A 26,349-nucleotide genomic window follows, 5' to 3' on the forward strand; every position below is an offset into this window, starting at 1 on the left:
AAGATGTACACACTGAAAGCTATAAAACAATGATGAAATGAATCAAGTAAAATCTAGTTAAGTGAGACCTACATTTTATTCACAGACTGGAAGGATCAATATTGTAGGAAAGCAACTCTTTGCAAATTAAACATTAGCTTCAACACAATCCCAACCAAAATCTCATTAGGAATTTTTGTAGATGTCAACAAATTGATTCTAAAATTTACATCTAAAAGCAAAGGAATTGGACTAGCCAGAATGATTTTCCAAAAGAACAGAGTTGAAAAAACCACACTAAGTGATTTCAAAACTTACTGTGAAGCTCAAGTAATCAACACTGCCTCATATTGGCCAAAGTATAGACACATAGATTAATGGAATGGAATAGACTTCAGAAATACACTCAGACTAATACAGCCAATTGAACAAAAACAGCCAATTGGTTTTAAATGAAGTTGCAAAGTCAAATGGATGGAGAAAGGCTAATTTCTTCAATAAATCATGGTGGAACAAATGGACATCTACATGCATAAAAGGAAGCCCCAATCCATGCCTCACACAAAAATTACCTCATTATGGATCATAAGTCTAAATGGAAAATGTAATGTGTAAAACTTCCAGAAGCAAAGTTTAAAAATTTCTGTGAACTCAGATTAGGCCAAAAGTTCTGACTCTAACACCAAAAGCAAAACCCATGAAAGAAAAGATCAATAAACTGTATTTCACCAAATTTTAAGACTTTTATGCTCAAAAGAATACTGTAAATAAAATAGAAATGACAAATATTTTAATTTGTGGGAGAAAATATTTGCAAGTCACATATCAGAAAAGGACTTATATCTAGAATATATAAAGAAAGCAAACAGCCCAATTTTTTGAACAGATATTTCACCAAACAAAAATGGTAAATAAGCATATGAAAATATAGTAAGCATTAAGAAAATACAAACTAAAACTCAAAAATATTCCATTATACACCTGTAACAATGGTCCAAAAAACCCACTGATAACACCAAATGCTGGTGAAGATGTAGAATAGCAGGGACTCTCATTCACTGCTGGTAAGGACCTTGGAAGGCAGTTCACTGGTTTTTTATAAAGCCAAACATAATTTTCCATATAACCCAGTAATTATGCCCCTACATATTTACTTAAATAACCTGAAAACAAAATATGTCTATTAAAAATATATAACCTGCACAGGAACATCTATAGCAGCTTTATTCGTAATCATCAGAAACTGGAATCAACACAAATAGTGTTAGGACAGAGAATGGATAGTAGGTAATATAACCGTGGTACATCCATATGACGAAATACTAGTCAGCAATAGAAAGGAACACAGAACATGGTTGAATCTCAGAAGCATTGTGCTAAGTGGAAGACGCCAGACTCTGAAGGCTCTGTGACATGGCATTCTGGGAAAGGCAAGGCAGTAAGGGCAAGGAGCTGCCAGGAGTTATGGCTGGGGGAGAGGCTGCCTAGGAAAGTCGCAGGGGCAGTACTCGGGGAGGATGCAGTTGACTGTGGGATGGGTATTTGATTTTACCCACATGTCCAAACTTGAAGATGTGTACACAAAAAAAGAGTGACATTTACTCTCTGCAAATTTTGAACAATTTTTTTAAAAGATAAGGGTTTCTCGAAAGTTTCTCTGACAACTGCCCTTGTACTGTTCACCATGTAAGAACTTATTCACTATGTACAAATTTGTACAGCATTTAAGAACTTGTTCGTTGTGCTTCAGAAGATCCGAGACTGAAGAGAATTAGGCTTGGGGTGGATTAATGATTGTGCATTGAGTCCCCTGTACAGAATTTTATTGTTGTTAACTGTTAACAACCATTTGATCAATAAATATGAGAGATACCCTCTTAAAAAAAAAGCTCTGTCCAGCTCTGGGCTGCTGCATGGCTGCAGGAGAACAGAGACTGGAGTGGTGACAGTGCTGAGGACAGAGACTGAGGTAGCTGTGGGGGTAGAGAGACCCAGAGGCAGACACCAGCTTGTTGCATGCAGAGTAGCTCTGAGTGGGTGGGATTCTAGTGATTGACCTGCCACCCTGGGAATAAAGTTGGATATAAACCCTTTCACCCAAAAAAAAAAAATACCGAAAGTTTCTGTGATGACTGCCCTTGCACTGTTCACCATGCAAGAACTTATTCACTATGTAAGAATTTGTTCACCATCTAAGAACTTGTTCATTATGCTTCAGAAGATTGGAGACTGTTGAGACCTAGGCTTGGGGTTGATTAATGATTGTGCATTGAGTCCCCTATACAGAGTTTTATTGTTGTTAACAACCATTTGGTCAATAAATATGAGAGATGCCCTCTCAAATAAATAAATAAATGAATGAATGAATGAATGAGTAAATAAATAGATAGATAGATAAGATAAGATAAGGGTTTCAGAAATCTCTGATAAGGTTGGATTGTAGGTTCACATGTAGGAAATGGGGAAAGACACTGGCAAGACAGTGACAGGGCTGTGTCAGGCAGCCAATGAGACACTGCCCTGGAGCAACACAGACCTCACCTTTTAGTGGGTGAGAGCATATGGGAAGACTTCAGGTTTTAAGAAAGTCTGAGAACACACAGAATGGGCTGGAAAGAGACAATGACAACTGCCTCCCAGACATAGAAGAACCCATGCTGACTTACTTTACCCTTTGACCCTTATCTACAGCACCTTGAGGACATGTGTGCTTTGGGGGTGTAGTTACAGGGATGGCCTAGCTAAACAAATACATTACATTCTAGATGGCAAGTATCTGAGCCAACCATCATCCCTCCCCACTTTTCACCTGTGCAGACATCACTAACTGATCACTGACCCTTTCTACCAGGTAAGGAGGTAGGCACAGGTGCTTCCCGATTTGAGTACACGTTACCAGTCCAGTGAGAGTGTTATGTACAAGTTCCATGGCTGAGGTAGCACACCAACCAGTTGATGTTGTTTCTGGATGTATACTTCAAGTGTCATATGTCCTAAGGGCATAGTTATCTGGATCAGAGGCATTCTTATAATCTTCTGCCCAACTCTGATTTGTAATGGAAATAGAGCTCTTTGCTAGAGCAAAATTGCATACATGTGCAAAAATCCCACAGAAGTATTTTAAAACTAAGAGGCATATTGATTTTGCTTTGGGGCTCAGGCCTTCTCACATAAGCCTCAGGATTCAACTGTGTACCTTCATGGAGACAGGATGATGTATCCACTGTTGGCAGAGTCAAAAAAGGTACTTCCACACATCCAGGGGGGATGCAAGTATAAAAATATGTCTTCCCTGTCCCATTATAACTCTCCTTTTCAGGTATTGATCTTCTGCTTCTCCCAGGCCCTGGGGTGCTTACCTTAAACCCCATCATCCTTTTATGTCATGCACAGACGTGTCAGCTAACGAAACCTAGACTCTGAATTATTAGCGAGTTACTTTTTCCTGGAGGAAAGAGGGTTTAATTTTGAATAGCATCAGGTCTGACTGAGAAATATTTGCATTTCACACTTTTAGTAAGCAAAAGGAGTAAGAGGAGGAAAAGGAGGATTTAGTAGCTACATTTCCATGTTAAATTTGGACATTTGCTGTCAAACATTTGGTATCTTGACCTGGGTGGTGGTTGCATGAGTGAATACACATGTCAAAATGCATCAAGCTGTAAAACAAAAAATGAAAATAAATTACAAATTTTAGCCATAAGCAGTTAAATATAAAAAAAGATATAAAAAAATAAAAATACATTTGAACCTTGGTATTCTGAAGGAAATTCTTTCTAATTGCTGATACTAATCTACATTGTAGCACAAGTCCTAAAATACAGACTCCATATTTTGTACCACCTCAACATCTGTGAAACTGGCCCACTTGCAAGCCCCTGCCCTACTCTGCTCCTGAGAGTGAGATTCCCTAGCTAACGTCCCTCACCACAGGGACCAGGTGCAGTGCCTGCTCACCCCTGAGCAGCAGGTTGCAATTCCCGCCAGCTCCTGGAGTGACTCAGACCAGTCAATCACACCGCCCCTGGGAACAGGGACTCCTGTGTTGATACCACAAGGCCCCCTCTGTATCTAAGAGATACAGTGTGCCAATGTCTTTGTGATTTGTTGAAAAGAGCCAGCGGTTGGTGAACATAGGTAAGATGGCTGAGTAAGCATTAGATTGTAAATCTGAACACAGAGGTTGGAGTCCTCTTCTTGCCAGGTCCTGAGGTGTTTACACATTGAATTGCAAATTCAAAGAAGCAGCTTCAATTCTGCCCGGACTTCTCCCGCCACTTTCTTTTTTATGGCGGGAGAAGAAGATTGAAGCCAGTTGATTAGGGTATTTAGCTGTTAACTAAAACTTCGTGGGTTTGTATCCCTCTGCCATTGGAGGCCCTACCATGTGGTGCTATGTGCTGTGCCCTGACCTTCTCCCCAGGCTGTCTGTCTAGGGCTGGCGACTCCAACTCAGCCCTCCCCATCCTAGGGTGTGGACACCCTTCATGAAGGGTAGAAGGGAAACCATCACAGAAAGGGTCAGAACTTGCTTTTCCAGACTCTCAGCTTCCTGCTGAGGGGCTCCCAGAGTGACACACCTGCCTGGTGGGGGAGCCCAGGGGAAGACCACCATATCTAGAGTTTGTCCACACTGCACAAAGTGTCTTTAGAGATCTCATTTCATTATCAACAGTTACCTCTCCTCTCCAGAGGCCAGACGCTTAGAGAAGATGTGACTTCTCAAAGTCACACTGCTGGTAAATGGCAGATAATCAAACCAAATGCAGAGTTCTGGTCCCAAGACAAGGACCCTTACCTACACCACAGAAAAGCAATGCTTCTTCCTATTCAGAATAAGATGACCCCAGAAATGCTTAATTTAGCTGGGAAAGCACTCAACATAAGAATATACATGGATGTCTTTCCACTTTGTGCCTATCAGATGAGGAACAATTGACAAACTAAGGCAATTTGCACTAAGGTAGTTTGAGCAGAGAACTCCCAGAAATGACAGCATGGATGTCTCTGAACATCAAAGGACCAGCCGCAGGCAAGAGGTCTGGACTTGTTCTAGGTAACAGAGCAGGGAGATTGAAGACCAACTGGGTATTGTTATCAAAAACAAATTCATTTATTCTGCCTCAAATGAGTTTAAATTCACGAAGATTTATTAAGCATCCTAGAGTAATTACTACTATTAGTTGCTGTTATTTTTAATTTTATTTTTTTTGAGAGGGCATCTCTCATATTTATTGATCAAATGGTTGTTAACAACAATAAATAGAATTTAGGGGGGTCAATGCTCAATGTACAATCATTAATCCATCTCAAGCCTAATTCTCGTCAGTCTCCAATCTTCTGAAGCATAACAAACAAGTTCTTACATGGTGAACGAATTCTTACATAGTGAATAAATTCTTACATGGTGAACAGTACAAGGGCAGTCATCACAGAAACTTTTGGTTTTGATCACGCATTATGAACTATAAACAATCAGGTCAAATATGAATATTCGTTTGATTTTTATACTTGATTTATATGTTGATCCCACATTTCTACCTTTATTATTATTATTATTATTATTTTTAATAAAATGCTGAAGTGGTAGGTAGATGCAAGATAAAGGTAGAAAACATAGTTTAGTGCGGTAAGAGGGCAAATGTAGATGATCAGGTGTGTGCCTATGGACTAAGTATTAATCCAAGCTGGACAAGGGCAGCAAAACATCCACGGATGCAGAAGATTTCTCTCAAAGCAGGGGGGGGTGAGGTTCTGAGCCTCACCTCTGTTGATCCCCAATTTCTCACCTGATGGCCCCCCTGCGACTGTGCCTGTCTTAGGTTGTTCATCCCTTGAGAAATCTTACCCGTCTCTGGCTAACCAGTCATCTTCCGGGGCCATACAGGGAAATGTAAAGTTGGTAAGTGAGAGAGAAGCCATATTGTTTGAAAAGGTTAGCTTTTTACTTCTTTGCAGATTTATGCCCTGTGGCTTCTATGCCCAGCACTGGTCTCGAGGTATCTTTACCACCTGGAGGAATTATGATACTTGGTAAATTCGATATGAGGCACGAAGTCTATTTAAGGGTTGTAATTAGGAAGGAAGAAGAAAAGCTATAGAGGTAGCAGATGGAAGAAAACATGGGAGGATTGATTATTTCTTTGACATATCTTTTGTAGAGTACCTTAAGCATGTATAGGTTTTAAACTACCAACTAATTTGTGCTCACATATTAACATAATAGGAATACGGTGACATAAACAAAGCAAATCTATAATTACCAGCCATCTCCAGTGAAGCCAAGAAAACCAGTTAGGCACCCTAGGCATTTGTGAAAATTAGTCTATGATATAATGGATATTGTCCAACTGTACTTGAACAGTCTGAGAGAAATCAGACAAATTAAAGCAGCCCATTTCTGGGATCTGTTCACATCCCATATGTTCTTTTAACCGTAGATAGTCTACAGTCATAAGATTTTGGAGTGCTACAACTTGCACCCCTCCCAACTCCTGGTTGAGTTCCAACAGTATAGATCCAGTCAAATTCATTGTCTCACTGTATGCACATGCCAGCCTAGACATCTCCCTCCTCATTCCTATGGCAAGTCCAGGAGACGGTGGGGTGGATGCAGCCACAACAGCAGCATTGCCCACATCCCTGTGGAGGCTTTTTGATGATCATCCCCCTGGCACAAGTCCTCCAGAGAGTGCTGATGCCGGAAGCTCCTCCTCATATCGTATCTTAGTTCATTTTCTGGGTATCCAAGCTAGGCCTTGATCTTCTGCATAGAAACAAACAGACCCTTTGCCCACACTTTGACATGCCCTCTATACCACTGTGCAGAACTCATTGGAGGTCAGCACACAGTAACTGCTTTTTTTTTTTTTAATTAAGAGAAAGGAATATTATCAGAAAAGAGTACCTCCATAGCTGATCATCTGACACCCTTTAAGTGATCAACATTAAGGATATTTAAAGCATGCATTGATCTTTGATTTACCAATAGTTTTATCCTATCAAGGAGTAATCCCCCTTTTCTTTCTTTCTTTTTTTTTTAATCTTTAATCTACACTTACATGAAGAATACTATGTTTACCATGCTCTCCCCTATATCAGGTCCCCCCTAACAACCACATTACGGTTACTGTCCATCAGCTTAGCAAAATGTTGTAGAATCACTACTTGTCCTCTCTGTGTTGCACAGCCCACCCTCCCCTTTCTCCCTCCCCGCCATGCATGCTAATCTTAATACCCCCCTTCTTCATCCCCCCCCTTATCCCTCCCTGCCACCCATCCTCCCCAGCTCCTTTCCCTTTGGTACCTGTTAGTCCATTTTTGGATTCTGTAATTCTGCTGCTGTTTTGTTCCTTCAGTTTTTCCTTTGTTCTTATACTCCTCAGATGAGTGAAATCATTTGGTATTTCTCTTTCTCCGCTTGGCTTATTTCACTGAGCATAATACTCTCCAGCTCCATCCATGTTGCTGCAAATGGTTGGATTTCGCTATCCTTGCTGGTGTGAGGTGATACCTCATTGTAGTTTTAATTTGCATTTCTCTGATAATTAGCGATGTGGAGCATCTTTTCATGTGTCTGTTGGCCATCTGTATTTCTTTTTTAGAGAACTGTCTGTTCAGTTCCTCTGCGATTTTTTAATTGGGTTATTTGTTTTTTGTTTGTTGAGGCGTGTGAGCTCTTTATATATTCTGGACATCAAGCCTTTATCGGATCTGTCATTTCCAAATATATTCTCCCATACTGTAGGCTTATTTTTCTATTTGTTCTATTGTTCTTTCTTTTTGTTCTATTGATGGTGTCTTTCACTGTACAGAAGCTTTTCAGCTTAATATAGTCCCACTTGCTCATTTTTGCTGTTGTTTTCCTTGCCCAGGGAGATATGTTCAAGAAGAGGTCACTCATGTTTATGTCTAAGAGGTTTTTGCCTTTGTTTTTTTCCAAGAGTTTAATGGTTTCATGACTTACATTCAGGTCTTTGATCCATTTTGAGTTTACCTTTGTATATGAGGTAAGACAATGGTCCAGTTTCATTCTCCTACATGTAGCTCTGCCGTTTTGCCAGCACCATCTGTTGAAGAGACTGTCATTTTGCCATTGTATGTCCATGGCTCCTTTATCAAATATTAATTGACCATATATGTTTGGGTTAATTTCTGGAGTCTCTAATCTGTTCCACTGCTCTGTGGCTCTGTTCTTGTGCCAGTACCAAATTGTCTTGATTACTATGGCTTTGTAGTAGAGCTTGAAGTTGGGGAGTGAGATCCCCCCTACTTTACTCTTCTTTTTCAGGATTGCTTTGGCTATTCGGGGGCTTTGGTGTTTCCATATGAATTTTTGAATTATTTGTTCCAATTCATTGAAGAATGTTGCTGGTAATTTGAGAGGGATTGTATCAAATCTGTATATTGCTTTGGGCAGGATGGCCATTTTTTTTTTTTTTTTGAGAGGGCATCTCTCATATTTATTGATCAAATGGTTGTTAACAACAATAAAATTCAGTATAGGGGGGTCAACGCTCAATGTACAATCATTAATCCATCTCAAGCCTAATTCTCGTCAGTCTCCAATCTTCTGAAGCATAACGAACAAGTTCTTACATGGTGAACGAATTCTTACATAGTGAATAAATTCTTACATGGTGAACAGTACAAGGGCAGTCATCACAGAAACTTTCGGTTTTGATCATGCAATATGACCTATAAACCATCAGGTCAAATATGAATATTCGTTTGATTTTTGTACTTGATTTATATGTTGATCCCACATTTCTCCTATTATTATTATTATTTTTATTTTTAATAAAATGCTGAAGTGGTAGGTAGATGCAAGATAAAGGTAGAAAACATAGTTTAGTGCTGTAAGAAGGCAAATGTAGATGATCAGATGATCAGGTGTGTGCCTATGGACTAAGTATTAATCCAGGCTAGACAAGGGCAGCAAGACATCCACGGATGCAGAAGATTTCTCTCAAAGCAGGGGGGGTGAGGTTCTGAGCCTCACCTCTGTTGATCCCCAATTTCTCACCTGATGGCCCCCCTGCGACTGTGCCTGTCTTAGGTTGTTCCTCCCTTGAGGAATCTTACCCGTCTCTGGCAAACCAGTCATCTTCCGGGGCCATACAGGGAAATGTAAAGTTGGTAAGTGAGAGAGAAGCCATATTGTTTGCAAAGGTTAGCTTTTTACTTCTTTGCAGATTTATGCCCTGTGGCTTCTATGCCCAGCACTTGTCTCGAGGTATCTTTACCACCTGGAGGAATTATGATACTCGGTAAATTCGATATGAGGCACGAATTCTATTTAAGGGTTGTAATTAGGAAGGAAGAAGAAAAGCTACAGATGTAGCATATGAAGGAAACTTGGGAGGATTGATTATTTCTTTGACATATCTTCTTGTATAGTACCTTAAGTATGTATAGGTTTTAAACTACTAACTAATTTGCACACACATATTAACATAATAGGAATACGGTGACATAAACAAAGCAAATCTATAATTACCAGCCATCTCCAGTGAAGCCAAGAAAACCATTTAGGCACCCAAGGCATTTGTGAAAATTTATCTATGATATGATGGATATTGTCCAACTGTACTTGAACCATCAGACAAATTAAAGCAGCCCATTTCTGGGATCTGTTCACATCCCATATGTTCTTTTAACCATAGATAGTCTAAAGTCATGAGATTTTGGGGTGCTACAACTTACACCCCTCCCAACTCCTGGTTGAGTTCCAACAGTACAGATCCGGTCAAATTCGTTGTCTCACTGTATGCACATGCCAGCCTAGACATCTCCCTCCTCCTTCTTATGGCAAGTCCAGGAGACGGTGGGCTGGATGCAGCCACAACCGCAGCATCGTCCGGATCCCTGTGGAGGCTTTTTGATGATCATCCCCCGGCACAAGTCCTCCAGAGAGTGCTGATGCCGGAAGCTCCTCCTCATATCGTATCTTAGTTCATTTTCTGGGTATCCAAGCTAGGCCTTGATCTTCTGCATAGAAACAAACAGACCCTTTGCCCACACTTTGACATGCCCTCTATACCACTGTGCAGAACTCATTGGAGGTCAGCACACAGTAACTGCTTTTTTTTTTTTTTAATTAAGAGAAAGGAATATTATCAGAAAAGAGTACCTCCATAGCTGATCATCTGACACCCTTTAAGTGATCAACATTAAGGATATTTAAAGCATGCGTTGATCTTTGATTTACCAATAGTTTTATCCTGTTAAGGAGTAATCCCCCTTTTCTTTCTTTCTTTCTTTTTTTTTTTAAATTTTTAATCTACACTTACCTGAAGAATACTATGTTTACTATGCTCTCCCCTATATCAGGTCCCCCCTAACAACCACATTACGGTTACTGTCCATCAGCTTAGCAAAATGTGGTAGAGTCACTACTTGTCCTCTCTGTGTTGTACAGCCCACCCTCCCCTTTCTCCCTCCCCGCCATGCATGCTAATCTTAATACCCCCCTTCTTCATCCCCCCCCTTATCCCTCCCTGCCCACCCATCCTCCCCAGCTCCTTTCCCTTTGGTACCTGTTAGTCCATTTTTGGGTTCTGTAATTCTGCTGCTGTTTTGTTCCTTCAGTTTTTCCTTTGTTCCTATACTCCTCAGATGAGTGAAATCATTTGGTATTTCTCTTTCTCCGCTTGGCTTATTTCACTGAGCATAATACTCTCCAGCTCCATCCATGTTGCTGCAAATGGCTGGATTTTTCCACTTCTTATGGCTGAGTAGTATTCCATTGTGTATATGTACCACATCTTCTTTATCCATTCATCTACAGATGGACATTTAGGTTGCTTCCAATTCTTGGCTATTGTAAATAGTGCTGCGATAAACATAGGAGTGCATCTGTCTTTCTCAAACTTGATTGCTGCGTTCTTAGGGTAAATTCCTAGGAGTGGAATTCCTGGGTCAAATGGTAGGTCTGTTTTGAGCATTTTGATGCACCTCCATACTGCTTTCCACAATGGTTGAACTAATTTACATTCCCACCAGCAGTGTAGGAGGGTTCCCCGTTCTCCACAGCCTCGCCAACATTTGTTGTTGTTTGTCTTTTGGATGGCAGCTATCCTTACTGGTGTGAGGTGATACCTCATTGTAGTTTTAATTTGCATTTCTCTGATAATTAGCGATGTGGAGCATCTTTTCATGTGTCTCTTGGCCATCTGTATTTCTTTTTTAGAGAACTGTCTGTTCAGTTCCTCTGCCCATTTTTTAATTGGGTTATTTGTTTTTTGTTTGTTGAGGCGTGTGAGCTCTTTATATATTCTGGACGTCAAGCCTTTATCGGATCTGTCATTTTCAAATATATTCTCCCATACTGTAGGGTTCCTTTTTGTTCTATTGATGGTGTCTTTCGCTGTACAGAAGCTTTTCAGCTTAATGTAGTCCCACTTGCTCATTTTTGCTGTTGTTTTCCTTGCCCGGGGAGATATGTTCAAGAAGAGATCACTCATGTTTATGTCTAAGAGGTTTTTGCCTATGTTTTTTTCCAAGAGTTTAATGGTTTCGTGACTTACATTCAGGTCTTTGATCCATTTTGAGTTTACCTTTGTATATGGGGTTACCTTTGTATATGGGGTTAGTCCAGTTTCATTCTCCTATATGTAGCTGTCCAGTTTTGCCAGCACCATCTGTTGAAGAGACTGTCATTTTGCCATTGTATGTCCATGGCTCCTTTATCAAATATTAATTGACCATATATGTTTGGGTTAATTTCTGGGGTCTCTAATCTGTTCCACTGGTCTGTGGCTCTGTTCTTGTGCCAGTACCAAATTGTCTTGATTACTATGGCTTTGTAGTAGAGCTTGAAGTTGGGGAGTGAGATCCCCCCTACTTTATTCTTCTTTTTCAGGATTGCTTTGGCTATTCGGGGTCTTTGGTGTTTCCATATGAATTTTTGAATTATTTGTTCCAATTCATTGAAGAATGTTGCTGGTAATTTGAGAGGGATTGCATCAAATTTATATATTGCTTTGGGCAGGATGGCCATTTTGACAATATTAATTCTTCCTAGCCATGAGCATGGGATGAGTTTCCATTTATTAGTGTCCCCTTTAATTTCTCTTAAGAGTGACTTGTAGTTTTCAGAGTATAAGTCTTTCACTTCTTTGGTTAGGTTATTCCTAGGTATTTTATTCTTTTTGATGCAATGGTGAATGGAATTGTTTTCCTGATTTCTCTTTCTATTGATTCGTTGTTAGTGTATAGGAAAGCTACAGATTTCTGTGTGTTAATTTTGTATCCTGCAACTTTGCTGTATTCTGATATCAGTTCTAGTAGTTTTGGAGTGGAGTCTTTAGGGTTTTTTATGTACAGTATCATATCATCTGCAAATAGTGACAGTTTAACTTCTTCTTTACCAATCTGGATTCCTTGTATTTCTTTGTTTTGTCTGATTGCCGTGGCTAGGACCTCCAGTACTATGTTAAATAACAGTGGGGAGAGTGGGCATCCCTGTCTGGTTCCCGATCTCAGTGGAAATGCTTTCAGCTTCTCGCTGTTCAGTATAATGCTGGCTGTGGGTTTATCATATATGGCCTTTATTATGTTGAGGTACTTGCCCTCTATTCCCATTTTGCTGAGAGTTTTTATCATGAATGGATGTTGAATTTTGTCAAATGCTTTTCCAGCATCTATGGAGATGATCATGTGGTTTTTGTCTTTCTTTTTGTTGATGTGGTGGATGATGTTGATGGATTTTCGAATGTTGTACCATCCTTGCATCCCTGGGATGAACCCCACTTGGTCATGGTGTATGATCCTTTTGATATACTGTTGAATTCTGTTTGCTAATATTTTATTGAGTATTTTTGCATCTACATTCATCAGGGATATTGGTCTGTAATTTTAGGATGGCCATTTTGACGATATTAATTCTTCCTAGCCATGAGCATGGGATGAGTTTCCATTTATTAGTGTCCCCTTTAATTTCTCTTAAGAGTGACTTGTAGTTTTCAGAGTGTAAGTCTTTCACTTCTTTGGTTAGGTTTATTCCTAGGTATTTTATTCTTTTTGATGCAATGGTGAATGGAATTGTTTTCCTGATTTCTCTTTCTATTGGTTCATTGTTAGTGTATAGGAAAGCTACAGATTTCTGTGTGTTAATTTTGTATCCTGCAACTTTGCTGTATTCCGCTATCAGTTCTAGTAGTTTAGGAGTGGAGTCTTTAGGATTTTTTATGTACAGTATCATATCATCTGCAAATAGTGACAGTTTAACTTCTTCTTTACCAATCTGGATTCCTTGTATTTCTTTGCTTTGTCTGATTGCCGTGGCTAGGACCTCCAGTACTATGTTAAATAACAGTGGGGAGAGTGGGCATCCCTGTCTTGTTCCCGATCTCAGAGGAAATGCTTTCAGCTTCTCACTGTTCAGTATAATGCTGGCTGTGGGTTTATCATATATGGCCTTTATTATGTTGAGGTACTTGCCCTCTATTCCCATTTTGCTGAGAGTTTTTATCATGAATGGATGTTGAATTTTGTCAAATGCTTTTTCAGCATCTATGGAGATGATCATGTGGTTTTTGTCTTTCTTTTTGTTGATGTGGTGGATGATGTTGATGGATTTTCGAATGTTGTACCATCCTTGCATCCCTGGGATGAATCCCACTTGGTCATGGTGTATGATCCTTTTGATATACTGTTGAATTCTGTTTGCTAATATTTTATTGAGTATTTTTGCATCTATATTCATCAGGGATATTGGTCTGTAATTATCTTTTTTGGTGGGGTGTTTGCCTGGTTTTGGTATTAGGGTGATGTTGGCTTCCTAGAATGAGTTTGGGAGTATTCCCTCTTCTTCTATTTTTTGGAACACTTTAAGGAGAATGGGTATTATGTCTTCTCTGTGTGTCTGATAAAATTCCGAGGTAAATCCATCCGGCCCTGGGGTTTTGTTCTTGGGTAGTTTTTTTATTACCATTTCAATTTCTTTGCTCATAAGTGGTTTGTTTAACTTTTGTGTTTCTTCTTTGGTCAGTCTTCGGAGGTTGTATTTTTCTAGGAAGTTGTCCATTTCTTCAGGGTTTTCCGGCTTGTTGGCATATAAGTTTTCATAGTAGTCTTTAATAATTCTTTGTATTTCTGTGGAGTCTGTCGTGATTTTTCCATTCTCATTTCTGATGCTGTTGATTTGTGTTGATTCTCTTTTTCTCTTAATAAGTTTGGCTAGATGCTTATCTATTTTGTTTATTTTCTCAAAGAACCAGCTCTTGGTTTTGTTGATTTTTGCTATTGTTTTATTCTTCTCAATTTTGTTTATTTCTTCTCTGATCTTTATTATGTCCCTCCTTCTGCTGACTTTAGGCCTCATTTGTTCTTCTTTTTCCAGTGTCGATAATTGTGATGTTAGACTATTCATTTGGGATTGTTCTTCCTTCTTCAAGTGTGCCTGGATCGCTATATACTTTCCTCTTAAGACTGTTTTTGCTGCATCGCAGAGAAGTTGGGGCTTTGTGTTGTTGCTTTTTGTTTCTGTATATTCCTTGATCTCTATTTTGATTTGTTCATTGATCCATTGATTATTTAGTAGCATGTTGTTAAGCCTCCATGTGTTTGTGAGCCTTTTTTTTTTCTTTGTAGAATTTATTTCTAGTTTTATATCTTTGTGGTCTGAAAAATTGGTTGGTAGAATTTCAATATTTTGGAATTTACTGAGGCTCTTTTTGTGAGCTAGTATGTGGTCTATTCTGGAGAATGTTCCATGTGCACTTGAGAAGAATGTATATCCTGTTGCTTTTGGATGTAGAGTTCTATAGATGTCTATTAGGTCCATCTGTTCTAGTGTGTTGTTCAGTGCCTGTGTGTACTTACTTATTTTCTGCCCAGTGGATCTATCTTTTGGGGTGAGTGGTGTGTTGAAGTCTTCTAAAATGAATGCATTGCAGTCTATTTCCCTCTTTAGTTCTGTTAGTATTTGTTTCACATATGCTGGTGCTCCTGTGTTGGGTGCATGTATATTTAGAATGGTTATATCCTCTTGTTGGATTGAGCCCTTTATCATTATGTAGTGTCCTTCTTTATCTCTTGTTACTTTCTTTGTTTTGAAGTCTATTTTGTCTGATATTAGTACTGCAACCCCTGCTTTCTTCTCACTGTTGTTTGCCTGAGATATGTTTTTCCATCCCTTGACTTTAGTCTGTGTATGTCTTTGGGTTTGAGGTGAGTTTCTTGTAAGCAGCATATAGATGGGTCCTGCTTTTTTTATCCATTCTATTACTCTGTGTCTTTTTATTGGTGCATTAAGTCCATTTACATTTAGGGTGACTATTGAGAGATATGTACTTATTGCCATTGCAGGCTTTAGATTCATGGTTACCAAAGGTTCAAGGTTAGCCTCTTTCATATCTTACTGTCTAACTTAGCTCGCTTATTGAGCTGTTATATACACTGTCTGGAGATTCTTTTCTTCTCTCCCTTCTTATTCCTCCTCCTCCATTCTTCATGTGTTTTGTGTTTTGTTCTGTGCTCTTTTTAGGAGTGCTCCCATCTAGAGCAGTCCCTGTAGGATGCCCTGTAGAGGTGGTTTGTGGGAAGCAAATTCCCTCAGTTTTTGCTTGTCTGCGAATTGTTTAATCCCACCATCATATTTAAATGATAGTCGTACTGGATACAGTATCCTTGGTTCAAGGCCCTTCTGTTTCATTGCATTAAGTATATCATGCCATTCTCTTCTGGCCTGTAGGGTTTCTGTCGAGAAGTCTGATGTTAGCCTGATGGGTTTTCCTTTATAGGTGACCTTTTTCTCTCTAGCTGCCTTTAAAACTCTTTCCTTGTCCTTGATCCTTGCCATTTTAATTACTATGTGTCTTGGTGTTGTCCTCCTTGGATCCTTTCTGTTGGGGGTTCTGTGTAATTCCATTGTCTGTTCGATTATTTCCTCCCCCAGTTTGGGGAAGTTTTCAGCAATTATTTCTTCAAAGAGACTTTCTATCCCTTTTCCTCTTTCTTCTTCTTCTGGTACCCCTATAATACGAATATTATTCCTTTTGGATTGGTCACATAGTTCTCTTAGTGTTGTTTCATTCCTGGAGATCCTTTTATCTCTCTCTATGTCAGCTTCTATACGTTCCTGTTCTCTGGCTTCTATTCCTTCAATGGCCTCTTGCATCTTATCCATTCTGCTTATAAATCCTTCCAGGGATTGTTTCACTTCTGTGATCTCCTTCCTGACATCTGTGATCTCCCTCCGGACTTCATCCCATTGCTCTTGCATTTTTCTCTGCATCTCATCCCATTTCTCTTGCATTTTTCTCTGCATCTCTGTCAGCATGTTCATGATTTTTATTTTGAATTCTTTTTCAGGAGGCCTGGTTAGGTCTGTCTCCTTCTCAGTTGTTGTCTCTGTGATCTTTGTCTGCCTGTAGTTTTGCCTTTTCATGGTGATAGAGATAGTTTGCAGAGCTGGTACAAGTGACCTCTGGAAGAGCTTCCCTTCTTGTTGGTTTTTGGCCTTCCTCTCCCGGGAGAATAGCAACCTATAGTGGCTTATGCTTGTCAGCTGTGCGCAGACAGGGCTTCTGCTACCTGCCCATTTGCTATGGAGTTTATCTCCGCTGTTGCTGTGGGCGTGGCCTGGCTGGGGCCGCTCCTCCAAAGTGGTGGAGCCCCGTTGGAGGGGGAGTGGCCTGGAGGCTATTTTTCTCCGTAAGGGGCCTCTGTGTTCCCTGTTGCCCAGGGGATTAGAGTGCCCAGAGATCCCCAGATTCCCTGCCTCTGGTCTAAGTGCCCTGTCCTGCCCCTTTAAGACTTCCAAAAAGCACTCTCCAAACCAAAACAACAACAGCAACAATGAGAGAGGAAACAGCAAAAAAAAGGAAAAAACATGCGACTTTTTTTGTCCTCAGGTGCCCTTCCCAGGCACCTGCTCACTGGTCCTGCTGCCCTGCCTCCCTAGCACCGGGGTCCCTGTCCCTTTAAGGCTTCCAAAAAGCCCTCGCCAAAAAAAAAACCTCTCCGGTTTCTTTCCACCTGCCGGGAGCCGGGGGGAGGGGCACTCGGGTCCCGTGGGTCCAGGGCTTGTATCTTACCCCCTTCGCAAGGCGCTGGGTTCTTGCAGGTGTGGAGTGGTTTGGATGTTGTCCTGTGTCCTCTGGTCTCTATTTTAGGAACAGTTTTCTTTGTTATATTTTCATAGATCTATGTGTTTTTGGGAGGAGATTTCCACTGCTCTCTACTCACGCCGCCATCCTGGCTCTGCCCCCCTGTTATTTTTATTTTTAAAAATACTTTTGGAGCACCAACTGTTTGCCAAATACCATGCTAAGAATTTTAATCTCAGTGCTCTGAACAACGCTGAGACGGAGCGCTTCCATTGACCCACCTTGGTGGTTTTATTAGTCTTCATTAGTATGACTATGCCTACTGGAGTGACTATTAGCCAATGATCCACACTGGGCCTGTGGATGCAGCTCTTTGCTCTCTCAGGAGGTGAACGGTCCAAGTGCGGGGGCAGCTCTGCAGCCTCAGCATGAGGCTTCCATCTGGGTCCATTCACCTCCACTTCCCAGCCAACGGGAAAACGAGAAAAGAAAGAACAAAATGAAAATAACTTCTTTGAAAAAATGAAAATTTAAAAAGAAAAACAAAGAAATCAATATTTGTATACGATACGATCATTTACATAGAAAACATCAAAGGATCAATAAATTATTGAAAAAAGAGAGTTTAACAAGGTTTCCCAACATAAGATACCCAAAATACACAACCAGTATATAAAACATAACTGTATTTGTCCACATTCTGATTTTTAAAGTGGAAATACACTAGAAAATAAGCTATGCATTCAAAGTACCAACCGAAATGTTGAAACCTTGTAAAAAAAAGTGAACATATTTTAATGCAATCAAGCATTTTCTCATCAAGTGCTTCAATAAAATGAAGAAATTCTGACTTGAAGACACTCTACCACCAGCCTGGAAGCCACTGCAAAGCCACATCAGCTGCATAATGTCTGCTCCAGGTAGAGGCAGATGCTGGATCCTGCCTCATGCTGCTCTCAGAGGACACCCTCCAGGAGGGCCCAGAGGGCTCCCTGGGGGACAGCTGCAGGAAGGCCCATGTGGGCAAGCCCTCATAGAGATGCTTGGGTGACACAGTAGTGCAGCCAGTGTCAGGGGACCCGCATGCAGAGACGGGAACTGAGCACAGCATATCACCTGCCCTCTTCAGTTCCCTCGAGGAACCAAAGGTAGGACTGCTTGGGACCTGGGCTGTGAGGCACTGGGCCTGCCCACCTCCCAGCTGTGACCGGCCCCAGGACCCTCAGCATGACCCTCCTCACCTGCTCCCTTGCAGCCCAGCAAGTATCTTACAAATCTGGTAGGTGAGGCCTGATTCTAGACAGTGGGCATCCTGGGGGAAGCGGCACCACTGGCCCAGGCCAGCCCTGTGGCTGGCTGCCTTTCACCTCAGCCCCATTCCCTGCATTCAGGCCATGTGGCCCCTCCCAGGCTGTGGACCCCACTGTCCCTCACCTCAGAGGACCTGCCCACTGGCACAGCCCAGCCAAGTTCTCAGGGCCTGACTTCTCCCCTGAGGAGTCCCCCAGCCCCCATGCCATGCGTCATGATAATATCCATGCACATACTGGGACCCTAGAGGAACTCTTGCCCTCCTCACAAGACTGTGAGCCGGTGTCTCAGTCACATGGGTGGCCACAACAAAATTCTACAGCAGACAGCCAAACCAAAGACTTCTCACAGTCTGGGGCCAAAGTCTCAGATCAAGGGGCCAGTAGTGTCTTTCTCAAGTGACAGCATTCTTCAGCAGTGAGCCAGCATCCTGCTAGCAGTGTCCTCTGGTAACAAAGACAGACCTCTGATGTCTCTTTGGTCGAATAAGGATGCTATTTGGTCGAATCAGGGCCCCGCCCTATGACCTCCTTTAGCCTTAATCCCTTCCTTCAAGGCCCCATCTCCCAACACAGCCACACTGGGGGCTGGGGCTTCAGTGATACAAACATGAATCTGGGGGACACAGACAGGCCATGACAGTCCACGAGGACATAAATGGTGGTGTCTTCTTTGGCTCATCACATGTCCCCAGCACCTAGCAGAATAATCAGCACCAGGTAATTAGTAAACATGTTGAAGAAATACACAAAGGAAGCAATCATTTCCTAGATGCCCTGCAGGTTACATAATTATGACATTTCTCTGATCTGCTAATTTGACAGGAGGGAAGACCCAAGACATGCCTTTAACAACAGAGATTACTGAAGGCAGCCACCTGCGTTAGGAACACAAGTCTGACTGGCAGACTTGCAGGTCACTGTCTGTGATGCCTCTCAGTTTCATTATGGGCTGTGGGTTACCAGGAGGTTCATGAAAAGGACTTGAATTAGGTAAAACAGAGTCTTTCAATGGCAGAAGGGAATTTCCTCTTACAAAAGCTTTAGTACAATGGGTCCTTGCAAGCTATGCATAAGGTCCACCCATCCTGCTCCAGGGGCACCCACGTACATTGTGATGTGATGAGACAAGCCTCCTACAATTACTGCTACAGTATTATTACATCTTATTACTATAGATGGCACGGGGCCACAGAGCGGCAGAGGGTTGCTCCAAAGGAAATAACTTTAAGGTGCAAAATACCTAAGAATTTGAACCAAACTGAGAGCCAGAAAACTGGGTTGGTCTTGATTCATGCACAAGCAAGCTTTGTGACTTTGGACAAAACACTTTCACCTTTCCATCCAGCTCCAGTATTTTATACATTTATGATTTTGCTTCTCTTTGATGTTTATATTGATGAGTCAAAAGATCACAGTTGTTTTCCAGAGAAAGCTCCAAATGGTGACACAACGACATGCCAAAGAACAGGCCATCGGGAGAATAGGAACTCACTAAAGTCACACCAGAAAAGGGCTGGCTGGGCCGCAGTACTGGAATGGAACCCTGTCTCATCCACTCAACCAAATCAGAGTCCGTCATACTAGTGGGGACCCTGAGCAGCAAGAAAAGATCGGTGTGGTCATTTGACCTTTGTTCTCTGCTTATCTGCTCATCTAAGAGTCCAAAAGAAAAAAGCAGTAAGTATCAAGGGAGTTAAGAAGTTTATTTTTCCACAAACCAAGTGATTATTGTGACCTGAGGTGTTGAAATTTCATGAGAGGCTGTATTTGTAGTATTTTTCTCCAGAATAACAAGTGCCAGCTCTTGAGAAAGAGAGAACTCTGAACAGATTCCAGACTACTCTGATACATTCAAAGTTTGGCCTGTCTTGGGAAGATTAGAAGTATTCTAGGTACAACATTTTTTCATGGGCAGTCAGATGCTCATGCAATTTCTATCATAATGTGCTGGACAGAACCTCATCTGGACGGCTCTCATCTCTTCAGATATATTTATGTCCAGGAGGCAATGGCCTGAAAACAAGAACTGAGTGTACTGACTGCAGCAGAAGTGCATTTGCTCACTAGAAAAACAAGCCGGTCAGGTGCCTTGATGACATGGGGCCAACTACTTTGTCTTGTCCATGCCACATGCCAAGCAAACAGAGCCAGGTGCTCCACAGATGCTCTCTAACTTATCACTTAGGGTGGCCCAGAGACGTAAGGACATGATTCTCGTTTGATATGGGAAGAGACTTGGGACACCCCCTGAGTTCAGATGGTACTTCTGCAAAGGCATGCCTTGGCTTCTAGGAAACCTGGGAAAGCATAGGTGAGGTCAACCCAATTGCATTACTTGGGAGAAGAAAAGGCCAGCTGCCATCATTGCTTCATTAATTCATTCATCACCAATTGAGTGAGGCCATGATAAGAGCAGCAATTCCCAAACTGTGATGTGTATAGAACTCACCTGGGGAAGAGGCTGCCATGGAGAGCCCAGTCCCGCAGGTCAGGGGGGCACCTGAGCTCTCACATTTAACAAGCTTCCTGGTGTGGCCAACGCAGCTGGCCCTGTGGCACACATTTTGAGTAGTAAGTGCAACAGGTCTTGTGAGACCAGAGAAACTACAGAATTGAGTAAGACATGGTCCCTGACCTTAAGGTCCTTATAAGTCTAGCAGAGAAAGACACGTGAGACAAACATATCCACTGAGATGCCGCAGACTCTGGGAACTGTCACACCTTCTGGGCTGATGGAGCTAGAGGGAACCTCACTAAGCAAGCTCTGGAGCTGAGCTGGAGGCAAGAGGAGCCATTTTCTCATACTAAGGAAGGGGATGAAGCTCACTGGGAGGAAGCAATGCATGAGCCAAGAGTCCATGGGACAGACAAGGGCCCAGAAACCCGTCCTAAATGTCAGCACCACTCATAACAAGGCCGGAATCCATAACCTAAGATTAATGATGAAGAAAAACACACATTGAAATTAAGGGAGATTCTACAAAATACCTGACCAGTGCTCCTCAAATTGTCAAGATCTTGAGAAAGAAGGAACGCCATAGATACTGTCACAGACAGAGTGGATGAGTAAGACATGGCAGCCAGCGGCAGCGTGGCATCCTGGGCCACATTCTGAAACAATGAAAATGGGTATGAGCAGTAAAACTAGCAAACTCCAGATAATCAACCTTTCTGTAGATTTAAAATTATTCCAAAATAAAATGTTTAGTTTAAAATATTGAAAGCAACACAGACCATATTCATATTAGGAAATGTAGACTCAAAACAAGGAAAATGAGCAGGGATGGATATGGACAAAACATAATGATAAAGGACAACTTAGCCAAGAAGATAAAATAATCCTAAAAACAGATGTACCTAACAACAAGCTCCACATGCATGGATAGAAAGTTCACAGACCTGGAAAGAGAAATAGAGAAATCCACAATTATGTGTGGAGACCTCATACTCTAGTCTCAGTTATCAATAGAAAAAGGAGACAGCAATCAGCAAGCATTTAAAAGAACTGAAAAAAACTATCTACAAATTTGACTTAATTGTCATTTGTAGGATAATTAACTCCACAAAACAGAACACATAGCCTAAAGCACAGGGAACCAAATAGAATTCCAGTCCATAAAACTGACACTAACAAATGTAATATAGATTATATTCTCTAACAAAGATGGAATTAGCCTAGAAATCAAAAGCAAAAAGAAATTTGGAAAAGAATCCCAAATATTCAGAAATTAAATGACACACTTCTAAATAGCACATGGGTCAAAACAGAAGTCTCCAAGGAAATTAGAAACTATTTCGAATTGAGTCAAATGCAAATACAACATATATCTATCTGTTGTATGTTACTAAAGAGCTGTTCAGAGAGAAATGTACAGCCTTAAATGCTTATAATAGAAAAAATGAAGGGTCTCAAATCAGTAATCAAATCTTATATCTTAGAAATCTAAAAAGGAAAAGCAAAATAAACCCAAATCAAGCAAAAGGAAGTAAGAGCAGAAATCAATGAAATTAAAAACACTAAAATGGCAGAGAAAATTGATAGAACAAAAGTTGGTTCTTTGAAAAGATCAATAAACCTCTAACCAGATCAACAAAGCAATAAAGACAAAAATTAGTATCAGAAATGAAAGAAAGGATATCACTCAGACCACAGGAAGAAGGATAATAATGGAATTTTAAGATCACCTCTTGGCCAGTATAGTTAACAACTTAGATGAAATGGACTGATTCCTTGAAAAACAAAAACTTCTAAAACTCACTCAAGAAGAAATAACCTGAATAGTTCTATGTTTATTAAAGAATTTAAATTTTAGATCCTTTTGTAGTTCATAGGCATGATGATTGGGTGTTCATGCTTTTGTGTGACATGTGCATCCCTCAAACCTTATTATGACAGCAGCACATTACCCATCTGATATGAAAAAAAATAAATTAAATTTTGGTTTAAAAATCTTCCAACCTATGTAGAAAATTCTCAGGACTTAAAAAAGAAAAAATACCTGTTAGACCTAAACTAGCCTACTAATGTCACATGCTGCAAGAACAATATGCAAAACTCAAGTGTTTTTCTATATACATGCTATAGAAAATGACTAATAATGAATAATGAATAATCTGAAAATGAAATTGAGAAAATAATTCTATTACAATAGCATCCAAAAGCATAACATTCCTAGGAATAAAGTTAACCCTGTATACTTAAGACTACAAAATATTGCTGAAAGAAATTAAATATCTGAATAAATAGAAAGATACTCTTCAAGATGGCCATTCTTCCTGAACTGGTCTTCGAATTTAATTCAGTTCCTGTCAAAATTCCAGCAGGCTTTTTTTTAGCAACTGACAAATTAGTCCAACCTATACAGGAATGCACAGAATCTAGAACAATAAACAATCTTGCATTCCTGAGATGTAACTGACATGGTATCAGGATTAAGAACATCCATGAACCATCAGAATACCATCTCCTTATTATGATAATCCTTTAAAACTAGCTGGATCCACCCAAACACATTCAGCTTATTTATGTCAGTAAACAAATGACAACAAAGAATTTGAGCCCAGAAGAGCATAGATAAGCCCATAGTATGTGGGGCTGGACATTGCTATGTTTTACTAGACCACTGAACTCCAGAGTCTAAACACCATGCCTCTGTTACTTGTAAGGTCCTCACCCACAAGTTGGGTATCTGCTTAGAAAGCAGAAGAAAATCAGAAACCTGGGGGACTGGCTTAAAACCAGATAAAAATACAAACAGCCCAGCCCCAAAAATATCAGTCAGAGCAAGAAAAACAGGAAGTACTGTGAAAGGTCAGTTGATGTGGAAGCCAAGGCTTCAAAGTTACAAACAAAATGGGAGCTTGAGGTTTGGTTGGGCCTGGGGTGCAAGGGGGAGCCTGGAGCTACTTCCAGTGGAGACTGACCCAAGCCCCCCTACTCCCTGCTCAGTGTCTGGTACAGAAATAGAAGCGGAAAGGGACAGCCCCAGGCTGGACACTCCACGTGGACTGGCTGCTCTGGTCATTTCTCTAAGCCCCTAAGCACAGAGCTCTTACATGCTCAGAATTCTTTTTTTTAATCTAAGAAATGAAGCAGGTCTACACAGGTACTCACACACACAGAAGTACATGCACGTGTACAGTAGAATTCAGAGAGTATGCCAGGTCTCGGGCCATCCTGGGGTTCACCTGGTTAAGGCCTTAGATAAGAACCCGGAGTTGCCGGGGAGGGAAGGACACACACGGCAAGAAGGACAAGCCACGGGCTGCAGGAGGGGCTGCAGCGAGGGCCTGACAGAGCGGGCATCGCAGCGTGTGAGAGGCCACTCTGTGTGTACTTCACAGCGTTTCGCTGATGCTCTAATGCCATTGGATTTTATTACAAGGGCCACTTTCCTGCCAAAAATGTGCCCTGGGAAGCAATAAGGCTGACCCTTCCTAAGTTTGAACCTTGCACACAGTAGGTAAGAATTCAGTTTTTCTTCCTTATTTATAACCCCAGGATCACTTACCTATATTTCTCCCAGTCCCCTCCTGTAGAGTCACACTGCTTGGGCAACAATGTGAAAATGTCTCCACACCCTTTGTTACACATTTGTGGGGAAACTCAATGAACCTCCTGAGGATGTGCACTGCTCCTAGTCCCTGTCACCCCAGTCCCTTGGTTCCAGACCAGCCCCCAGAACACCAGAGAGAGCTCTACACTGAACACCAGACTGAACACCTCCCCCGGCCACCTCTCCTGCAGAGCACTGCAGCCTGCAGGGCCCCATCCCAGCCTGCAGTGTCCCCATCCCAGCCTGCAGGGCCCCATCCCAGCCTGCAGGGCCCCATCCCAGCCTGCAGTGTCCCCATCCCAGCCTGCAGGGCCCCATCCCAGCCTGCAGTGTCCCATCCCAGCCTGCAGTGTCCCCTCCCAGCCTGCAGTGTCCCCTCCCAGCCTACAATGTCCCCTCCCAACCTGCAGGGCCTCCCACAAGCCTACAGGGCCTCCTCCCATCCTGCAAGGCCCCCTCCCAAACTGCAGGGCATCCTCAGCTTGCAGGACCCCCAGAGCCTGCAGAGCCCTCTCCCAGCCTTCAGTAGCCCCACCCAGCCTGCAGCTTCACCTCCCCACCAATCAGCCCGCAGCCCCTGCCTCCAGCTTCCTCATTCCAGTGGCTGTGCCTCTCACTGTTTTATGTAGAATAGCTCACTGGGCCCCCACCCAGTTCTCATGAACAAGTTTTTAAACTCCTTGGGCCTCATTTTCTGCAACTTGGTATGTAATTGATGCTCACATTTGCCAAGTCACCTACACTTTACTTATATCAGAAAAGGAGCATCTTGACTCTTCTAAAAATTAACAACTTTAAAAAGATCGCACCCAGGCTTCTGTGAAATGCAACATGTTCAGAGTAAGGGCACCCACCACAAACTAGGGGATGAAGCTTGGTGACCAGGAGTCTCGCAGAACAGAAGAGGCTGACCACAGGTGAAAAGCCTGGCTCACAAAGAGGGACAAAGACGAGGCCTGGGAAACAGCACACAGAACATTCACAAAACTGCTAGGAATTCAGCAAGATTCAATGTTAGAGTCTGGGGGGGATGACAGAGATTGGGAAGATGTGTGAACACAGAGACCAAGGTCCTGAGCTGGAGATGGGCTGCTCAAGGATAGGGGGCCGCCACTGGTTGTCGGCAGTGCACTATCCGAGTTCTGGCACAGGGCCCTTGCCACCAGCCACTCTGACCTCTGTGGCCATGTCCCCACCTGCTCCAGTTGTTCACCGGTACAGATGCCTGCCAGACACTGTCCCCAGAGGAGAGCCAAGAGCCTTCACCCTCCCACCTGTGCTATGTGTCCCCATGAGGACCATCCCATTATTATCAGTCTCGGAGAGGAAATCCTGGCCATGGGCACCCCAAGCAGCGGGTCCAGCTGACCGGGATTACACTGGATACCATATGAATATGTCTGTGCATTTAAGGAAAACTTGGTTTAGATTTTTACAGTGCCACAAAAGGTTAAATTGCCATTCCTCACCTTACCCAGAGAAGCTAATGCTCTAAAAGAGAACATGCATCTGCAAATGCATTGCCTCTGTGCCTGTAACCTGCTTAGATCTGCCCATAGCAACAGGTGGCATTCCCAGGAGACCTTGGCTGGTAACCCCCATCAGGCCAGGCACAGTGCTGTGGCAGATGTCCCTGCATTGGATTGACCTCTGGCCTGAGCAGCCCCCAGGGCCCAATGCCTTCCTTTCCACATGTCCCCAGGGGCCAGGGGCTGCCCCTCAGCATGTCATCTGCTTGCCTGGCAGCACTGGGCTGGCTGGGGCAGAACAGGCTGGGGAGGGACCTGCTCTGCAGCCCAAAGGGACAGAGGTGCAGACCTTCCAGCCCTTTGATCTACAGAGAATTCCTCAGTGCCCTTATCAGCAATACCAGAATATAGAACCTTCCTGGGTTGGGGTAGTATAAGGAGATGATGTGGGCACATCAGACCAGAGCAAATACTTTTC

At 42.1% G+C, this 26,349-nt stretch overlaps 1 non-coding gene across 1 annotated transcript; it reads left to right on the forward strand.

Annotated features, from left to right (window-relative positions):
* Positions 1-22,659: 22,659 nt before the first annotated feature.
* LOC118969267 (small nucleolar RNA U13) lies at positions 22,660-22,763 on the forward strand. Its single transcript, XR_005057217.1, has one exon. It is a non-coding gene; the product is annotated as a small nucleolar RNA U13 (small nucleolar RNA).
* The last annotated feature ends 3,586 nt before the right edge of the window (positions 22,764-26,349 follow it).

This window comes from Manis javanica, chromosome 6, assembly GCF_040802235.1.
Source record: "Manis javanica isolate MJ-LG chromosome 6, MJ_LKY, whole genome shotgun sequence".
In the NCBI taxonomy this organism is placed as follows: Eukaryota; Metazoa; Chordata; class Mammalia; order Pholidota; family Manidae; genus Manis; species Manis javanica.